Here is a 17,773-nt window from a genome sequence, read left to right on the forward strand (position 1 = left end):
AATAACCAAAATTTTGCACAGGTTTCAGCAGGACCAGGAGTTCATTTGCAGATGTAGAGCCATGCAGTGGTTAGAAGCGTTTCTTGCAGCAATTGCCTGAAAGTGCTGAGACCCTGAGACAGGGTGGGATTCAGTTCATTTGAGGAAGAGAGATTGCTGACGGTGCAGAAGGACGTGGAACAGGTGAAGACTTGAGCTGGAAGCAAAACATGAATGGGAAAGGGAGCATTTGTGTGTAGAGGCCGGCAGTGAGAAAGGCAGAAAGCTGAGTCCTTAGTTCACGGTGGAGTCTAGCAGTTGTCTAGATGTGTCTCTGTTTTGCCTGCAGTTCAGTAGGTTTTCCTCCTCCCTGATTTCTTGTCTGGATTTACTACTCATTTTCCTATTTTTTGTCAAGTACTGTGTGCCAGGCAGAAATCCTGGCCAGAAGCGCAGTCAGCGGTGTCCTAAGATGTATTGCTCAAAGAACAGCTAAGACATCACTCCCAGTTCACGCTGCATTGACAGCTCAAGAGCTAAAAACCTGAAAAGTAGCACCAAGGATGATGAAAGCTGTTAATATTCCTGCCAGAAGCGCACGGCGCTGCAGCTGGTGACGCTGAGCACCGCAGCCCTCAGCTGTGAGGTGTCTGGCACATCTCGGTGAGCAACCAAGTGCTTCCGAGGACAAGCGCTCTCCGACACGTTTCTGTCCAGGCTGGCCAGCGATAACCTAAAAACAGCTGCTCAGAGAGAAGGGTAGGAGAGAAACCGTGAGTTGGAGCTCACAGCTGAGAATTTTAGTCACTTGACTTCCACCCCATGCTTCCTAGCCTGTTCTAAGAAAAGTAGAGTCCCCAAAACAAGGCTCTGTCAGGATATTCTGCCGGTCGAGAAGCTTAATCTGGGAGAAAATCCCTTTCTGTAGAATACTGAGAGGGCAACAGGATTTCAGATGGAGTCTCTATTCCAAGGATTAATAACCTTATACATTGTAAACCCTTTTGACAAGTTCTCTTTTCTGCTCTAAGTCTAGCTGATGGACCTTGCGCTGTTTTTTAGCTTAGAAGACAGTAAAATTTGGGGTATTCAGTGTGTCATGAGAATTAAAGGGAGAAAAAGAGGAGAAAGTAAATGACAGTATTCTTGAATTACGGGCTGTCAATTCTCCTCATGTTTGGAAAGGCAACGTTCGGGTGACTTTTCTCCTTGAAGTTTTTGCCTTGCATCAGTCACAGAAAGGAAGGTTTGGACAGACAAGCACCAGTGATGGAGTTAATCCGATGTATTGAACTGTCAGCCATTAGGTGAGCTAACAATCACTGGGCAATTGTAGGTAAATTAGCTCGATCAAGAGGGCACTTGTAAAATTTATTAATTTTATTTCCCATTTGTGGAAGCTGATGCAGTTCAGACGGGGAACCGTAACTCCCTCACCTGCAGTAATGGAGCAGCTCCATCTCCAGAGCGAGGGATGCAGGGTATCAGTGAAAAATGCAGTGGGACTAACTGTGTTTAACATAGGGTTAGGAAATTCAATAAAGGAAAGCAGCGAGGCTGCAAACACATTAACTGGCATTCTCTCAAGATTTTAACCCTACATTGTCTTGACAAAATGGAATTGACCTCACGGAATTTCCACCCTTGCCTTTAGACCGGCTCAGAAATCGGCCTAAAGGTGCTCCGAGAGCGGGGGATTGGGCGGGAGGGTGCGACTTCAACTTCCCCTCAGCGCGCCTGCAGCACGGGCTTCCTAAATTGGTTTCGGAGGAGCGGGGAAGAAAAATACTAAATCCTACTTTATTTAAGACAGGGATTAAGAATCCCACAAGGGAGGGCGCGGCGGCCCTCGTGTGGGAGGGGGGCGCGGCAGGTGCCGTGAGGGGCGGGCCCGCGGCTCGCTGAGGGCGGGAGCAGCCTGAGGGCGGCAGCAGGCTGAGGGCCCGGGCCCGGGGCCGCCCCCGGCCCGGCCGAGCCTCGGAGGAGGGCGGGCGATGCGGGAGGAGGCGCGGCGGAGCCCCCGCCCGCCCCTGGCCGGCGAGCGCGGCTCCTCCTCCGGGAGGGCGAGGCTGGCGGGCGGTGCTGCAGCCCCGGCGGCAGCCCCGCCGCACCTCCGCGCCCGGGGCGACTCCGCGCCCGCCGGGTGCCGGCGCCTCTCCCGGAGGAGCCTGTGCTGAGGGCACGGCCGGCAGCGGGCTCTGAGGCAGCGCGGGGGGACATGTCGGCGGAGCGCGGCTGGAGGTGAGCAGCGGGGCGGGCGGTGCCCGCGGGCCCGGCGCGGCCGAGCCGCACAAGTCGGCGCTCGCCGGCCCCCTGATCCCGGCAAAGTTGTGCCCGAGCCGGCCGCAGGCTCCCGCTCCGCTGCGGGCACCGCCCGGGCCGGGAGCGCGGCGGGACGGGGCGGCTGCCCGGCGCTGAGGCTCCCGCTGCGGAGGCAGCGTTTGCGGGGCTGTTCGCTGGTGTTTCTTGGGCTTTGGGTTGGTTTTTCTTGTTTCCCGGCGCACTCGGCATCTGCCCGGCGCGGTCCCCGCAGCAGCCCTTCAGTGGCCGGGCTTTTCCCTTTCGCTCTCCTCGCGGCGTTCTGCGCGACGCTGTTGCCCTCTGGTGTTTGTGAGAATTGGTTATGGCTCTGTTGGGGAGCAAAATTTGTCAGCCTAGTGCGGTAATTCTTCATAACTTCAGGTGGTTATAGCTGCTTGGATTCCCCAGATGCCATCAGAAATGGATGTGTGTTGCTGCTCGTTTCAGCTGTCATGTGCAACCCTCGGGAAATGGCAGAAAACTTTTCTATTATTCAATTCACTCCCTGGTGTGCTGTGCTGGATAATTGCTTCAGGGTTTGGTGTGGTGGGGGTTTCTCTTCCTAAGAAAATGGTAAGTGAAAGAAACGGGGTTTCTCTCGCTCTCAGCATCCCAGGCAGTTCTCTCTGAAGGAATGGTGCTGAACTCTGCCTTATTAACTCTTTATTCTTGGCAGCTGTAGGAGAAAAGGGAAGTAATGGTATGGGCATGGACCAGACAGTGTGCTGGACATTTATCTCAGAGACCTTGAGCAAATCATTTACTGTTTAGATAGTGAAGTTTCTGCAATTGCTGAAGAATTACAGGGTTTATCTCAGAAAAATTGTGTGATGTCAGGAGCTTAAAGCTCTTCCTGTAGAAAGTATTGTGTGAAGGTGAAGAGCGATATGAAGACTAAACCAAACTTCTGTGTTCTGTTGAAGTCTTCAGAGCCTTCTTTTAAACTATTTTTAAACATTGTACGTTTAATGGTTATAAATATTTTTTCTTGACAAACTGTCATGTATGGATCTCTATCCTGGATCTCTATCACTAGAGACTTTTCAAAGGTGTCTCTAGTGCTGCATTAGGCAATGCAGCATGGAGCTAAGGATGTCACAGGTACAGTAGAAACTGAGAACTGCTTACCTCAAGGACTTGAAAAAGAATGAAAAGAATTTCTATCCACCAGAATTGCTGTGCTGCCTAAACCATTGCCTTTTTTTTTTTTTTTATTTCCTTCACAGCTATGAGAGAATATAAGCCCTTCAATATTCACACATTGCAGAGTTTGTTATGTGATATTAAAGGGTCTCAAAGACTTCCCTTGTCATGTCTCATATCACCATTTTTACAAGCTGAAAATATCTTTTTAATATGCAGTTGTAAGGTCTCATTCTCAGCCTGGATTTACTCCTTTGAGCTGTTGAATACTCCAGTCAGTAAAATAATGCTGTAAGTAGGCATGCTCAGGGTTTGGACGCTTGTTTGGTGTTTTTGTAACTGATTTAACAATCTGAGCCCTGCTGTTCACCCCAGGTTTGGTTGTGTTCAGTTGCACTTTGCTGCTTCCTACCATATCATCTCTATATCCAAAGATTTCCATTCTAGTAACGCTAAAATGACTTCAGAATGCTTCCTTTGAGGAACTTGTATTTCTTAGTGACTGGCCAGAGCAGACCTTTATGTTCAAAGCAGTTAAGCAGCATTCTAATCATGTGAGATTTAAGTGTCTGTAGTAATACACTAAACAATATGCCTCCTTTTTTTCTGCTCTTCATTTAAAACTCATCCTTTGTGTAATAAATCACCAGCATGTCACCAGCACTGTGGCACTGTCCAGGCAGGTAAAGAACAGGATGGGAATGATGGGGATTATTAGAAGAAAATTATTTAAAATATGTCCCCAGAAAATGTGATCTACCTGAATAATACTGATGGATACTTAACCCAGAACTGGCTCTGTTTTAGTAGTTCTTGATGAAAAGGGTTTTTGTTACCCTTTAACAGGATGTTTTTACTTATAAATTTGACCCAGCTGTATTGTTTCTACTCAAGGGTCACAGTAAGCAGTTGCCCTAGCACGGGCCTGAGGTAAGACTAAACCAGAGTTTTCCTACTGGGCTTTGACAAATTTGATTTGAGAATAATTCCTCACTTATTTATGGATATTTCAGTTGAGCCCATTGCTTGGTCTTGGTATTACCACAGTGCAGAAAAGTTTCTTGTCATTTTAAAAATTGTGTTGATACTCATGACTCAACTTTAATAGATTTTTTTTAAAATTCTCTGCAGTTTTATGTGCCTGTGCAGGTACCTAGTTTCTTACTTGAGCGTCTTTTTTTACTGGATTGAGAACTGCTGTGAAGAATTTAGTAGGCTGTGTTCCCTGGAAGAGTTTCCATTAAATTATCAGGGTGACGTGATTTACAGAAGTCAAGAATTTGGTCATTTATTCTTACCAATGAAACAACAAACGAAAGAAAGCTGCAAGTGGTAGGAACTCGAGGTGTGCTTCATGTCTTTGGGGTTCCTCACAGTATTTGTTCTGTCATCAGTGGCACTTTGTTAGTGAATTTAAAAACCTGAAACAGAACAAGCAGAGCCATGATAAACCCCCCAAGCCAATCCAAACTGAAGATCTCTATTCAGATGCAGCTGTTTTGTGCTGGTTGCCTGCAGATGCCTGTAATTGTGACTGCCCAGCAGTGCTGTTCAGAGTGCTAAATCTTCTGCTTAAGAAGGTGATATTTCTTTATACTGCCAGCAAGATTTTCATGTGAACTAGTTCTGGGCTTCTGCAGTAGATGACAGGAGCACTGAGCCTTGCTGTCTGTGTTCATAACAAAATACAACACTTGCTTCCGTGACTCAGCTTTCTCTTAGCAAGATCTTCTCCATAGTGAGACTGTAAGTGAAAAACCAAATTCTGAATATTCAACGATGCTAATTTTCACCTTAAAATGAGCATTTTGGCACCTGCTACTTTGAGCAGCAGAGGTAAAGGGTTCTGGTCTGAATTTTAACATGGTGGCATGAAAATGCATACTAGGACATCAAATGCAGGTTGTAGGAGAACAAATGCAGGTTCTTTTAAAGCAATGAAGTTCTAGATAAAAAAAAACATGCAAATTTTATTGCTTCAAACCATGGAAAAATACCATATGAATTATTCTCTAGGTAAAATTTATTGTGACATCAGCTTTGTGGAACTTGGATTCATATAATATCTGACACCTGTTCTCAAGTGCTTTGAGGTACAGGTGGGACCACATTCCTCTGTCACTGAATTCCATGACTGTAGAAATCAAAAAGAGCTGAGACTGCTTATGCTATCTATGGGGGTTTTTTCATGGTTTTTTTCACTAGAACAATACTAACAAGCTTGAACTCTTGTGAAGACTTACTAGACTCTTTCTGGTTTTTTCCTTTAAGCCTTTTTCTTATTCTTGGATATTTTTTATTGATGTTGAAGCTATCATGACTTCTCCTTCCTTTAATAAAGTATTGTGTTCTTTTGTAATGAAAGTGAGACTCTTCAGGTACTGTCCTCTTCTGAAATGCTGCTTCTCACACACTCACTGTAGGTACATTGAGAATTAGACCTTTTGTCTGGTTTTACTGTAGGAAATGATAGTGAGCAAGGACCATCTTCCCTGAAGCCACGTCTAGAGATGTGATAAAGGTCGCTGTCCCAATCTCCATAGGTCCCACGGTGTGTCATGTGAGGGGCATCCCAAGGATGGCGCTGTCAGGGGTGCACTGTGAGTTATTTTAGCTGTAATACAGCACTAGAGTATCCAGCAAGTTCTGTTGCTCAGGGGAAAATGCTGCTGTCCCTAAAGGAAAGGAACTGTATCTTGTCAAGGCCTTGAGACTGTTGATACTGTAAAATGCATGTTCTCTTTGAATTGTTTGTTTTCTTCTTCCTGTGTTCTTTTGAACTCCTGCCATACAAACCAGCAGGTGAAAATTACGTGAGCCTCAAGCTGATACAAGAGAGCGTGCATTTAAAACTTGTGCCTTGCTCTGTTCCGTCCTGCTTCCTGACTGTCTTCAGCAGGGACTGTGCCAAGTCTGGCTGTGTCCTGCTGCCTCAGAGAGTTCCTCATTCCTCACAGAGGAACCTCACATCTGTCTTGGCAGTTCCAGCCACTCCTCCTTGCAGCTGCCCGCTGTAGCCCCACGGGGGTGCCTGCAATTAGGAGCTGAGGATACAATGACTGGGCTTTTCTTGAAGCAGACACGGGTTTCTGGGCTGGCTCCAGATTTTCCTCTCTATGGAATGGCATTAGGAACCGTGTCCTTGCTGCAAGTGTTTCTTGGGTTGCAACCCTTGTGTAATACCCAGTTCAACCAGCTCTGTCTCATCGGCCCTTCCTTGCTCTGAGCTTAGGTCAGTGTCAGTTCTCACTTTTTCTGTATCTGGACCAGCCAGGTCTGTGGTTGTCAAAGACAAGTAGGTGTATGTAGAGCTTTCCTGCAGAATGCAGTCAGTGATAATTTTAGGCACTAAAATGATGTGTTTCTTGGCATTCAGGCAGCTGAGCTGGAAACCCAAGATGAAGAGAACCCTTGGTGTGTGTCATGAAAAATCATCTGTCTGGAAGCCTCTGTCTGGTGTTAACTCCTTCAGGGTGGAACTTCTCTTTGTCACCTGACTTGTTCCCATATTAAATGTCTCTGTTATGCCATCCAGACTGAAATTCTTGAAGCTGGTGTGGCAAGGATCAGACATTTCAATGCTTAAGAATGTTAATTTCTTCTAAAGGTACTTCCATGTTGTTGTTTGGTCTTTCTGCATTCCTCAGGTTTTTTTTCAGACAGAAACCGAGAAGCTGGGGTTGTGTTATTTTAGTCCAGCACTGATTAGTGAGCGTGGGTGAAGGGCAGGTTTCCTGCCCAAAAGCTTTGAGCAGGACTTTGTGCAGCTGCAGGTCAGGTTCAAGGCTGGGTTCAAGTCTTCCCAGAAGAGAAGGGATTGATAAAGAGGTATCTGAGTAGACAGTGAGGAGAGTAAAATCTATGCAGACAGCAGGAATCTTGCTCTGACTCTTAACTATGAATGAGACGGCTCACGTACGCTCGCTCTTGATGCTGAATTTTGCGGTTTTGATGAATAGAATGCCTTGGAGTTTCTTTTCCTCTCCCTCATCTGATCTTTCTCGTTTAGTTTTGCTTGATGCTGATCTTGGCACCAGGAAGATCTGTCTTCAGGGTTTAATTAAATTTGTGGACATGACATAGGTACTGTTAAGTACATCATATTTTAGCTTTTTTGAAAATCTGGAGCGAAAGACCAATTTGCTTCCAATGTAGGAATAAAAAAAGAAACCAACCAGGACTGGAAGGATTAAGCTCTCAGTTGGGAAATGACCATGTTAATGCCACACCTTATCCTAATCCCATTTCCAAATGGACCTGGGTGCAAACTACGCTGAAGTTAGAGTGGCCATGTTCTAGATCTTCACACACCTAATATTTTCCAAGATCTGCTTTGAAGCTTTGTTTATGACTTATGATCATTATTTTATGCTTGTCACACCATCCAGTTGTTTTACTAGGGAGTTTTGACAGCAGTTGTACTGCTGGCTTGAAAAGTTATTCTTTCCTTAAATACAAGATAAAGCATAAGTATATCCTTAGGTGATCTGCCTGTTAGGTTTAACTTTTGAGTTATGACTTTCTCTTCTCCAATTTTAGAGCTTGATTATTGTATTTTGTTTTTAATGCAAAGAATTGGCAAGTGCTTCTAACAGTCTGCAAGACTCCACAGTCCAGAGAAATGCTTTGTTTTCCTCTGATGTTGCAGGAAGGAGGTTTTGCTTTGAAAACATTCCTACAGTAGATGTAATATAGAGTGCATCAGTGTATGTTTGTACAACAGTTGTGTATGTTCTTAGTTCTTGGGAAAACTAATAAAAGATAAAATTTGTTTAATCATGTTCCCCCAGCTTTTTAGGAGTAGAAGGAAGAAGTTGATAAATTTTCTTCAGTGTTTTGGTTGTTAGCAGCTGTCTACTTGGGAATTAACTTTTATCTTTAGGTGAAAATAATTTCTAAAGCACAGTAAATACTTTGCTTTTATGCCTTGCTTTTCAGTACCTCTTCCTACTTTATTTGATCCTCTGAGCTGAGGAACCTGTGAGATTCAGAGACCTTCAAATGCACGTGGCAAGTAGTGGGAGCACGGAAAAAAATACATTATTGCAAGATTTGGAGCTGTTGGTCTCCAACTCTCTGGCTGGCAGTGGTTTCTTTACTCCCCATTAGTTTAAGCAGGTGATACTTCACAAGGTGCTGCCTCAATTAAATCTCTGATTTTCTTTTCTTCTAGACCATACCTTGGGTAAAGCTCTGTGGAAGATAGATGTGTGTGCTGCAATGGTGACAGAAATATTTCAGAGGACTGGAACAAGTTGTTGAGAATCTGTGTTTGTTTTTCATGCTGCTGTTGAGAGCTATCTAAGGCAAGTAAACAGCATGAGTTTTATCCTGAAACTTCACAGACATTTGCAAAGAAGAGTAATTTTGCTGGCCACTTTTTGTATGGTGAGCATAGTTATTTCTGCCTACTACTTGTATAATGGCTACAAAGAGGAGAATGAGCTTCCTGAAACCTCTTCAGAAGTGGAATGTGGTGATCCTCAACCGTTGCCATACAAGCTGATGGAGATGAAGAGCACGAAGCCCATCGATCCCCTGAGGACAGAGCTGGTAGTGCTGGTGTTTGTGGAAAGCCAGCACTCAAGCTTAGGCCAAGATATAAGAACCATTCTGGAATCCAGCAGGTTTCAGTTTCACCTTGAGATTGCATCTGGGAAAGGTGACCTCCCAGTGCTTCTAGACAAAAGCAGAGGCAAATACGCTCTCATAGTGTATGAAAATATTCTGAAGTAGGTGAATATGGACTCTTGGAACAGAGGCCTTCTAGATAAGTACTGCCTGGAGTACGGTGTAGGTGTGATTGGATTTCACAAAGGCACTGAGAACAGCTTGCAGAGCTTTGAGTTGAAGGGTTTTCCTTTCCATGTCCACAGCAATCTGGGTGTTCAGGACTGTTGCATTAACCCTCATTCCCCACTGCTCCATGTGACTAAACCTTCTAAGCTTGAGGAAGGGCCCTTGCTTGGAAATGCCTGGGCCGTTTTCCAGGTTAATCACACAACTTATCAACCAGTGATATTTGCAAAAGTAAAGACACCAGAAAACCTTTCTCCACCTGCTGCTCTAGGTGCTCTCTATGCCACAGTAATACATGACTTGGTGCTCCACGCTGGGATTCAGCGAGTCCTTTTCGGCAATAACTTGAATTTTTGGCTGCACAAGCTGATTTTCATAGATGCCATCTCTTTCCTGTCTGGAAAGAAACTCACCCTATCCTTGGATAGGTACATTCTGGTTGACATAGATGATATCTTTGTTGGCAAGGATGGAACAAGGATGAACACCAACGATGTACAGGTAAAGTATGTGCACAAACTGATGGTCAATGCAGCAAAGCGGTATTTTCATCTGAAAGTGAATAGTTGTTCATGGTTGGAACTGGAGGGCTCCACTCAGGAGCTGTTCATATTTATTGCACTTGTTGTGAGTCTTACACGCAGGAGGTGAATGTGGTGAGCAGCAGTAAATGGCAGCATCAAATGTGAAGAGTGGACTGGGTTATTGGCTGTTTGAGATAGGTTTGGATGTCAGGAGTTGTTTGCAGCATTTCACCTCTCTCATCTCTGTTATATGGCACTTGCTTGCAGGGAGGGTTTGTGCTAATATTGCTCTTAAAAGCTTAAAAGCTGTCAGTAAATGACTGGACATTTTTCCATTTCCATTCCATTTCCAAATTTCCATTTTAATGTTTAGAGCTGTACATTCCTGAAGGTCCTTTTCCACTCTGTTGTGCTGTTCAAGTGAGGTGACAGTGGTTGGTCAGTAGCACTAACATCTTCACATTATTTCTTCCTGTGTTTCTTGTGTGCTTTTTGTGAGGAGTGTTGTCCCAAAGCAGGAAATAGGAGATCACCTTTCTCAACTTGGTCTAGAAGCTGCAAATCTCTAACATCCTGATTGTTGCCCTGTTTGCACTAAAGATAAGGGAGAATGTTTTCTTAGAAGTTTGTTAATGGGATGAGGAAGTGCAAGAAGGAAAGACAAGGACAGCACTGCATGCAGTGGGTCATTTTTGTTTCATTTTTAACCAAGTTTTTGGGTTTCTTCAGTGTTAATACACTTGTCAAGCCACAGCAGCTCTGCATTCTTTGCTCTCTTAAATGAAAGGTTTGACCCTGCGGTTAAACTTTTAATTTGCTTTAAAATTGCATTTGCTCTTTTCCAAAACATTCTCTGTCCATGCACTTAAAAATGAGATTTACCTCCTTGTTAAGTAGGTGTTTTCCTTAGGCAAACAAATCCCATGGGAGAGAGCAGAAATAAAGGTGAAGCTTCCTAAATGGTTTTTCCATGGAGAAGAGGATGGCAGTGTTTGAGTTAGGTGAGTGAGCATCCTTGGAGAGTCTCCTGAATGCAAACTCAGATGGCAGGAAAAAAGTCAAGTCTGGCCAGCATCACTGGCAGAACTTGTGTTGTTCTGCAGGAGCAGAACTTTCTGGTAACAAAGTGGCTGAAATAAAGCCTGAATAAATCCATCACTGAGTTGTGCAGTAGCAGTCGGAGACAGCACGTTTTGTATTGTTTGTCTTTGCAAGTGACACCTTAGGATTGTCATTTGAAAAGAAGTTGGGATGTTGAATTGCCAGAGTTATATACCAGAAGCAGGAGACTATTGAGACAAATTTGATTACAGCAGATAGAGAAGGATAAACCATATTGTTTGGGGAAAATAATTTGCAGTATGTCAGAAAGTAATCTTCCCAAAATAAAACTGTCCCATTAAATAGAAGTAATATCAAAGTGGAAATAACTTTTAAGTAGGATAATTTCATTTATACAGAACTGTGTTCTGAAACAATGGAATCTGAAAAAAGTGTTCCCTTCTGATTCTTCATCTACTTAGAGTTAAAATGTTGTATTAAACATGTTGTTAGGGCTGTCAGATGCAATGCATCTTCATTACTATTAATATCAAAGGAGTTCTCCTCGGTGGCACAATGACATGTGGAAGGAATGAAACAAAATCAATTTGCAGTAGTTGGAAACACGTTATTGTAAAGTGTATTTGCAGATAAATGACATCTCATTAAACAAGAGTTTTAGTGAGTTCTGCTGCAGTGACTGTGACAGAGAATTGGGCGCTGCAAGTGTGAAAAGAGGTTCTAAATGTAGACTTTGTATCATTTCAGTACTCAAGATTAGCTCAGTTCCAGTAAGCTCACATTTTTAACTACTGGCAGTGTAGAATTGAGGGGGATGCTCTTTTGTGATTTAATTTTGTTTGACATATCTCCGTGTTCATATTTTCTGGATATACTCGCAGCTGCTAGGGCTGTGAGCTGGAAGAGAGTAAGGTGAATGTTTCTACCAGTATTCTATTCACACAGATCAATCTGAAACTTAAGGAATCTGCCAAGAGCCAGAAGACCTCTAGGATTGGTTCTGACTGCTCTGTGGATAGGACAGAGTTCAGAAATGGGAGGATTAATGCAGAACCAATAGCAAAAATTAGGTGGTCATCTGCTCCAAACCCCCTGCTCAAGCTGGGCCATGGCCAGGTGCCTTTTGACTTTCTCTCCAAGGGGAGAGATCCTGACTGCATGTAAGATTGTGGTTTCAAAGCTATTTCTTCTTTAGACATCTAAATTAGGTTTGCGAAGTGGCCAGAATAGTTAATATCTGGGGTCTTAACCCATCAAGGTATAACTTCCCTCTCCTTTAAAGTGTGTGTAAATTGGAGTTAAGCACTTAGAAAAATTGCTGTTAAAAGGTTTAGTGGTAAGTTTTTATCACTGTTATATATTGACCTCAGGAGAGGTCAGATTAAAAGCAGGCCCTCTAAAATGAGTATCTTCTATACCTCTAAAGAGGAGGCAAAGTGGTGCTGCTTCAGCTCGAGTACATGTAGTGTCAGGAACACAAGCATAAAGAGCCCTTCTGAAAATCTTTTGCAAACACAGTTTATCAACCTAAATCCTGTTGTAAATGCTTTGTTTTGTTAAACAGCTGGTTAAGTTTATTCGAGTTTCACCACAGCTTCTTCAATTAAAAAAAAAAAAAAAAAAAAAATGACCCCAACAACTTGAAACAGTGGTTCAGATTTTGAGAATAAATACTTGTTAGAGATTTGCTTGTCTTTGTGTAACATCTGGGCTGACAGAACATAGTTCTTCGAGGTAAGATACTGAGTAGCTGGCACTGTGCATCAACAATAACCATCCATCCTCATATTTATGTACTTTATCTTCCTCTGGTATAATAGAAATAATGGAAGAGAGTGTTTCCATGCTCTAATTGCCTCCCACTTTGAAAATAAGCTTGGTAATAATCAACTCAACATTCATTTTTCAGTAGGTTTTTTCCTCTCCTATTGTCTGTCAGACAGGAGGGACCATTAGGCTGTGACAGTGTTGTATCTTATTTTCCTTGTTTCTTTTAGAAAGACTTAAGAGCCTGTGCACTGCAAATAATTCATTTAAATGGACATACAGAGAATAATCTATCTAGATTTCCACAGAAGAAGTTTATCCTAATAGACCGTGATTGTCCTGGCTGACAGTCTACTAATTTAATATCTTTTTTTGTTACAGTTACTCTTTGTGAAATTTTTATTACTGTAAGGCGTTGGGATTTTTCAAGGGAGAAGCAGATGATAAAAGAGGGGAAGTTAAATGTGATTTTTTTTCCTGATGGCAGTTTGATTCAAGCTGGTGGTCTAGGCTGTCTACCTTTCCCTTCATTTCCCCAACATACACACTTTCTGGAGATCCCTGAGAGTTAATCACATTTTTCAAAGGAAAAGTTAGAACACTGCCAAATTATTTTTTCCTAATAATTAGCTGTGTGAGCTCCTCTTGACTGTCTGGTTCTTTGTGGGCTTTTCAAAAGAGGCTGAATTGAAGTCAGAATGGGGATCTCTTCTCTTTAGGTAAGCCTAACTGTTTTGTCTACCTGTAATTATTCTTTATGATTGCCAAGGAAAAAGCTTTGTATTAACCATATCCATTCTTGGAGGGGGATGATAGATCCTTATGTATCATCCTGGTTTGGGAGTGCATCTGTTGGTGAATATGTGCGTTGCAGTGGGCAGTGCAAGATCCAGGCTGCAGTCTTCCAGCTTTAATCACTGGAGAGCTGGAGAAAAGAGCTGTGCCAGACATTTTTCTTGTAATGGAGAGGGTTCAGCCAAAAGCAATCAGTTCTTAGCCCTTCAGTCTCCATACACAGTCACTCGTCTTGCCTGGGTGTTGAGGTTTATAAGGCAGACTCCTCTAATGGAGCTATTCCTCTGACTTCCCACAGTAGACATAAACGTAGAAAAACTGCTCATCTTCAGGCAGGCACTGGTTAAGTGAATTGCACCTTAAAAGTATGTGACTGTTGTTCATAAATTGTTTCCAGAGTGACTAAGATTAAATATAAAACATCTGTATTTGGTCAGATCAGTCCTCTTCCATTTTCCATAGTGAGTGCTGTCGCTTTTCTTACTTTCTTAGCAACATTGGTGGTCTAAGCTTTTGTTTAATGTAGTTCTGTTTAATAACAGATTTCCCCACTAAGAGCTAATTGTTTATTCCTTGTATTAAATTCATTCACATTAGTCGGCACTGCTTAAATTATTGCAGTTGTTTAAAACCCATTAAGTGTCTTTTCACCCTGTGCATCACACATGGAAAGAAACCAGAACTTCCCAAGGTAAAGCAGACTTGGCTATAAATTTTAAAAATCCAATCATGTGGCTGTTCAGTTTTTCTTGCATAAGAATGACCTAAATATTTGCCTCAGAAGAGAGTCTTCCATATATATTGTGTTAAAGCAGAAGGGCCAAAAGGTGCAGAAAGCCTAAACTGTCAAGACAAAGGATGGTCCCTGTCACAAGAGCAAGCCTAATTCTCTAAGTTAATTGCTTTTTTATCCATAGGATCACATAGAAGGTTATCAAAAAAGAAATGACAGATGTCATCAAATGTGTCAGCTCCAAAACCACTGAGCCGTAACTCTTTCCTTCGGGGAGGTTCAAAAAATCTTTTTAATCACATCTTTAAATTACATAAGAAATTAATGATTACCAACTTTTGTTCTGCTAAATCATTTTGCATTCCCAGTCTGTTAGCTGTAATACCTGTATACCACAGTGGAATGTGTCTGCTGTGTGTGTACATTCTTTTTTAGTTTGACCTGAAGCTCCTAAGGTATTTCATACTGATTTGTTGGAAATAGCAGGTAAAGAGTGCATTCAGTTCTTCAGAAGTGTCGAGGAGAAGGAAAATTACTGACTGGGGCGTCTCTGTAGTTGTCTGAATTTTAATCTAGTAAGATGGATACAACTGCTGCTCAATAGAGCCCAGCTCTTTTTGTTAAAATTGAACTGGTGCTGGAAATGGAAAGCAGGATAAAAATCCTCTCCCAGAGCAAGGCGTCTGCAGAGGGGCCACGGGGACACAGAGGAGCTGGCTCTGCTTTGGGTGTGACACTTGTGGGGCTGCATTGCAGAGCAGTGCTGGGAATTCCTCGTGTTCTTCCTCCTGTTCTGCAACTGTGTGAGCTGGACACAACCAAATCCATGGAATAAGCTTGGTGCTGAGTTTAATTTAGCAGTTTATTCATGGTGGAGGATGACAAAAACCGTGCATGTGGTTTTGGTATTGCAGCCTTCGTTCCTGTAAATTCAGTGGTTTGCATTAGTTCTGCTTCTGCTGAAATTCTTGTTTGTTTTGTCAGGTATTTTGTATTTTGTTTTATTTAAAAAATTCATATTTGGATTTTTTTTCCCTCCGTTTAGTTTTGCAGAACTGGAATAACTGAATCTCATGGGGTTTTTTTGTTTGGTTTGGTTTTTCATTTTAATGCTCTGACACTACACATGGAAACCTAAAAATGTTTCATGCGGACCTAGGTCTTGAGCCAGTGATATGTCAAGGATTGCACCATCTCCTACTGTTACAAATTCAGTGGCAGGTAGCTAAGAGAAGAAAAATGCATTTCAGTTGCAGTTTTTTATTGGCAAAGAGACTGCAGAAAGTGTTTCTTGGCATGGTGAATCCCATGAGGTCTTTGAGGGCTGATTTGCTTCAAGCTCTTGCACCCCAGCACCGGATCTGACTATTGGTTATACACTCCTTGGTTTTCTTCAGGGTAGAACCAAAGTAAGGAAATGACAGCTTCTGTCAATCTGCTGGTGCTTTCCCAAGTAAGAGGATGTGCACTGTGGCTTCAGTCATCTGCATCTTTCCAGAAAATTAGATTAATTTATTTTCATTTCTAAATTCCCCATATTTCTCTGTGGTGGTGAACACTTTGCTATCCTTAGGCTTAATGTGACAATGGTGTCTTCCTGTTCTCAATGGAGTTTTCCGATCCAAGAGCTCTTTTAAATAAAGCTTAAGGAATGACGCTCACCTGAGATCAAGTGATCTAGCTCTGAATACTTGGTAACGCTGTTTCTGATTTTTCCCTTGCCTTAGTTTATTATGCAGAGATATCTTTACTCTTGAACATAAGGTTTCCCATACACTGGGTGGATTTGTGAGGATTTCTTTGTGTCAGCCTGCACTGAGATAATTTTTGGTTCACAGCCACGTGGTTAGCAAGCTCTGTCTTCCTCTGTCTACTTAAAAGTATTCACTTTAGGAATGTAGGTGAGTATTTTCCTGGCTACAATAAAAACCACATGTGATTCTGCACCTTTGGAGTGTTGTCAGCATCAACTCTGCAGCGTTTGGGTCAATCCATCTGGCCATGGAAACAAAAGCTGCTCTGCTGTCAGTCCCTCTCTTTCCTTGGATTGCAAGTTCTCTTGGTCAGAGGCTCTTTTTGTTCAGCAAGCACCTCAGTAACACAAACAGTAACAATGCAATACAGCTTCCCGCAGAGCTGCACACATTCATCAGCAGCGTTCCAGTGGCTGCTGCAAGATTTATTCTGGGCTTTTTCAGTGCCAAGTTAGCCATCCACTTCCTGCTGCTAACAGAACTGAATAAAACTTTCACAGCCAACAAATAAAAACCAAAGTGCAGACAGATCTAGAAATCCAAGCCATTAACTTTAAAACATGATACCACAAGTGAGCCTTCCACCATCCTGCTCTTCAGTCACATCAAGGAGGCACAGTCTGGTGAGAAGAGAAAAATGAGAGTGGAAGTGGGGACTCCTAATTCATTCTTTTCTTCTACAGTACAGCAGCATGGGAAGTGGCCTTTCTTCTCCTGTTCAGTCTGGAAGGTCAGTGCAATGACATGAGTGATTCTTGGTGACCGTGCTTACAAAACCAAGTAAAGGAAAAGCAGTTGATTGCCAGTTTATGTGTAGCCCTTCATGGAATAACAATTCCCTGTATATTTCCAATTCCAGTTTCTTTTTCTGTGCACAGACCATAAAAATCTTACGACCAATTTTTAGAAGTAGTTACTCTTTAGGAGATTCCTTCTTTTACTCTGCAGTCCTGGAGATGAGTTAGTGTTGCTCCTTAAAATGTAGCTTCATATCTGAGATAAGTAATAAATTAAATTTAAAACCACTTTATATTGTAGAAATTATACTGCAATCCATTTGAAAATAGAAACAGTGGAGAAGGCAAATTAAAAAGTCTGTGTCTGTGCAGAGGAATGCTCCCCACATTCATTCCCGCCCAGGTCAGTAAATCCACACGACAAAGGCCCTCCAGAGGAGACAGGTTTGGTTTGGGAGCACTGCTTGTATTTTTGTGGAACTAGTAAGTAAGCTCTTCCTCAAGCTCTCACTTACTTGCCTTTTAGTGTTAGCAATCGTGGGAATAAGCCAAGTTGTCTCTCCTCCATTTTAAACTGGACTTGGACTAAGGATACTTCAGAGCTGTCTTTGATGGAATGCTAATAGTCCTCAAAAGGAGGCTGAAAATCAATTCAGCGTTTCTATAAAAATTATTATTTTATGCTGCAAGATGGTCTTCTTGTCCTTTTCCACTGCCATTGTTAAAGGTAATAGAAATGTTGAAAATGGTAATCCTGAAAATACCCTAAAACAAGATGAATGCTAAAATGTATCTCAGTTTGTAATGTAGAGTGGTTTTAAATTCAAACAGACTATGAACAATATTTTGCATCAGTGAAGGACTTCATCTTACTGACTGAGGAGGCTTCTAGATTGTGCTCAGTTCTGCACAACATGATTAGAAGTATTTGGAGAGTGCTTAGAGACACCATCATAGTCAGGAAACATCTGAGCAAAAAAAATGAAAAAATACAGGCTGAAGAATTCAGTAAGTAAGGATGACCGAAGCAGAGAGCAATAGGCTGCAGATGTCTGCAGGGTATAAAGAGTGAGGATGGATAAAAATATTTAATGTAAGGCACAGAGATATTTAAGTGTAGGCTGAATAGCCAATAAAAGCAGCAGAATAGAGGCTAATATCCAAAAGGAAGTAGAAGGA

At 42.5% G+C, this 17,773-nt stretch overlaps 1 pseudogene; it reads left to right on the forward strand.

The window, feature by feature from the left end:
* The first annotated feature begins 8,742 nt into the window (after positions 1 to 8,742).
* LOC131578677 (bifunctional heparan sulfate N-deacetylase/N-sulfotransferase 3-like) overlaps positions 8,743 to 17,773 on the forward strand; it is a 32,851-nt pseudogene continuing 23,820 nt past the window's right edge.

The sequence above is a fragment of the Poecile atricapillus genome, chromosome 4, assembly GCF_030490865.1.
Source record: "Poecile atricapillus isolate bPoeAtr1 chromosome 4, bPoeAtr1.hap1, whole genome shotgun sequence".
NCBI lineage: Eukaryota > Metazoa > Chordata > Aves > Passeriformes > Paridae > Poecile > Poecile atricapillus.